The 3,369-nt window shown below is 35.2% G+C and overlaps 1 pseudogene; it reads right to left on the bottom strand.

Annotated features, from left to right (window-relative positions):
- Positions 1-1,842: 1,842 nt before the first annotated feature.
- Positions 1,843-2,593, bottom strand: LOC128578086 (eukaryotic translation initiation factor 4E type 2-like; annotated as a pseudogene).
- Between the last annotated feature and the right edge of the window lie 776 nt (positions 2,594-3,369).

Consider the following 3,369-nt stretch of genomic DNA (forward strand, 5'->3'; position numbering starts at 1 on the left):
TATCTCATTGTTATGATATTAATTCACTTTTCTGATGATTAATGATGGTGAACATTTTTTCATATGTTTGTTTGCCATTTGTCTACCTTCTTTTGAAAAAAGCTATGTTCTTGTCTTTTACCTAATTTTTGATGGGGTTATTTGTTTTTTAGTTCTTGGTTCTTAGTCTGAATACTAGTCCTTTGTTGAATGTATAGTTTATAGTTTTCAAATACTCCTCAGACTCGGTAGGTTGCCTATTTCCTCTGTTGATTATTTTTTCACTGTACATAGCATTTTAATTTAATTAAGTCCCTTTTTTATTTCTGTTGCTGCTTTATGTGACTATGGGATCTTAGTCGTAAATTCTTTAACTGAGATAATGTATAGAAGAGTTTTTCCTATATTTTCTTGCACAATTTCTCTTGTTCCCTACCCTTAAATTTATGTTTTTCATCCATCTTAATTAATTTTTTCACATGATAAGAGATGGGGTTGCCTTTTTCTTCTGGAATTTCTCAGCACCATTTATTGAATAGGGTGTCCTTTCCTCAATGTACATTTTTGTCTTCTTTGTCAAAGATCAGTTAGTCATAGCTATATGGTCTTATTTCTTGACTCTCTATCCTCTTCCATCGGTCCAGTTTTATAACAGTACCACAATGTGTTGGATACTATGGTCTTATAGTATATTTTGGAGTCAGATTATGTGATGCCCCCAGACATGATATTTACCTACTATCATGCTTTGGGTATTGCTTTGGGTATCTAGGCTCCTTTATGGTTACAAATAAAAATTAGGATTTTTTTTCTAGATGTGTGAAATATGACATTAGTATTTTGATATAAATTTCATTGACCTGTAAATCACTTTGAGCAGTATGGACAGCTTAATGATACTGATTCTACCAATCTATGAAAACAGGTTTTTCCATTTGCTTATGTACTATATGACACTTTTCATCAGAGTTTTATGGTTCTCCTCCTAGAGATTTTTTAACTTGTTGGTTAAGTGTATCCCTAGGTATTAGGTATTTTCTTCTCTTTCCAGGTATTGTAAATGATATTGATTTCTTGATTTGACTCTCAGCTTGGATATCCTTAGTATATAAAAGTGCTGCTTATTAATGTTCATTGATTTTGTAGCTTGACACTTTGCTGAATTCATTTACTAATTGTAGCAGTCTTTTGGTGGAGTATTTAGGATTCTCTAAATATAATATCATATCCTTAGCAAACAGGGATAGTTTGGCCTTCTCTTTCCTGATTATAATTACCTTTACTTTTTTCACTTTACTGATTTCTCTGGCTATAATTTGCAGTATTGGGTTAAATAGAAAGAATGAAAGTGGGGATTGCTGTATTGTTCCAGTTCTTAGAATGTGTTCATTTTGTTTTTCATTCAGTATGATATTGACTGCATTTGTCATATGTGACTGTTATTACTTCAAGATTTGTTTCTTCTATGCCTAGTTTGTTGAGGGTTTTATCATGCATGAGTGCTGAATTTTATCAATTTTTTTTTTTGCATCTACAGAGATCATCATATGGTCTTTGCTCTCATTTCTTTTTATGTGGTGAATCAAATTTATTGATTTGTGTATGTTGAACTATACTTGCATCTCTGAGATGAAACTCACTCAATCATAGTGGATTATTTTATTTTATTTTAGCACCATTTATGAAGTGGTCTCAGTTGATGTTGTAGCTGTTGTTTGTCAGCCTTTTATTAAAAAACTAATTGCAAGTCTCTTGCAATTCCTCTTGTGCAGGACTGAAGAATCTTCCAAGTAGTACACCAACAGAACAAGAGACTCTGATGATACCAGCTTCAATGATGATGCCATCCAGAGATGGTGAGGGTCATGGCACATTCAACCATGGCTTCCAGAGGTTTTGAAAAAGGAGTTTTAGGGGGAGCCCAGCCTGCCTGGAATTTTGATGCTGTTGGTGTGAGTTTTGTATTCCATAATGGTGTTGGGAGGTAGGTTAAGCACTTTCCAAAGGGTATCTCAATTTGGGCTGTTGTTGCTTGGTTGCTGGCAGTCTTATTCCATATACATATAATGTCCTCCGGAAAGCAGACAGACATCACAGGCCCACAGATCTCCTCTCCCACCATGAATTTTTCCCCCAACATGGCCAAGATGAGATTCTCCCACCAACAGGAGGCCAAGCCTCTTCACAGCCACATAATCCACTTGCCACCATTTTTTTATTTGCATCATCCTGTCAGGTCCCTGGGAAGTACCAGTGTTTATTGCAGCCCAATATAATATGATATTATATTTCATCACACTGGTTAGTCTTTTCTGTGGCTATGAAACGTCCAGAACTGTTACACAGAGTTAAAAGTGCCAATCTATTTGATATTCTGTTCATAGCTCTCTGAGCTTGTAGGATGGCCAGGGGTTATCTTGGAGTACCAGAAAGTGTAGTTGTACTACAAGGGGTGCTCAGATGGTACAGGGACAACAGCCTTCTTTTTGTTGCTCTTCTGATTCTTGTCTCATTCTGTTTTTTCCTTCTCACCATCCTTCTGTGTGCTGTTTACTTCAGTCTGATCATGGTCCCCATTGTCATCATCTTTCAAGGTGTCAAACGTGTTGTTCATCCTCTTGCTGCCATTGTTACCTGGATTGTCTCTTGATATGTAATTGAATTTGGTTTGGTAGTATTTTATGGGAGTTTTTGCATCTATGTTTATAAGGGTAGTTGGTCTGTAGTTTTCTTTTCCAGAGTCTTTTCCTGGCTTTTGGTATTAAGGTGATACTGGCTTCAGAGAATGAGGTGGAGAGGATTCTGTCTTTTTTGATGATATAATAATTTCTATAGCATAGGCACTATTTATTTTTTGCAGGTCTTGTAGAATTCAGCTGTGAGCACATCTGGCTGGTGCTTTATTTTTTTTCTTCTCAAGAGATAGTTTATTATTGCTAAATATCCCTGCTCATTACCACTCTGTTTAAGATCTCTATTTCTACTTTATTCAGGATTTGGAGGTTATAAGTATCTAGGAATTTATTCATTTATTCTATGTTTTCTAGTTTCTGTGTGCAGAAGTTCTCACCACATTCACAGATGATATTTTGTATTTTGGTGTTATCAGTTGTAGTATGTCCCTTTTCATATCGGACTCAAATTATTTATGTCCTTTGTCATCTATTTATAGTTAATCTACCTGGTGACTATGCATGTGGTTTGTTTATCTTTTCGAAGAACCAACGTTTTGTTTCATTGATGCTTATTAATTTTTTACTATTAAATAATAGCCTGTGTACATTAGTGCCATCAAGGGGTACCAAATACTGGTTTTATAGATAGTTTGACATTTTCATCACACTGGTTAGTATAGCCTTCCTGGCATTTTCTTAGTTATTGTGTTAAGAC

Source organism: Nycticebus coucang, chromosome X (assembly GCF_027406575.1).
Source record: "Nycticebus coucang isolate mNycCou1 chromosome X, mNycCou1.pri, whole genome shotgun sequence".
Classification (NCBI taxonomy): Eukaryota; Metazoa; Chordata; class Mammalia; order Primates; family Lorisidae; genus Nycticebus; species Nycticebus coucang.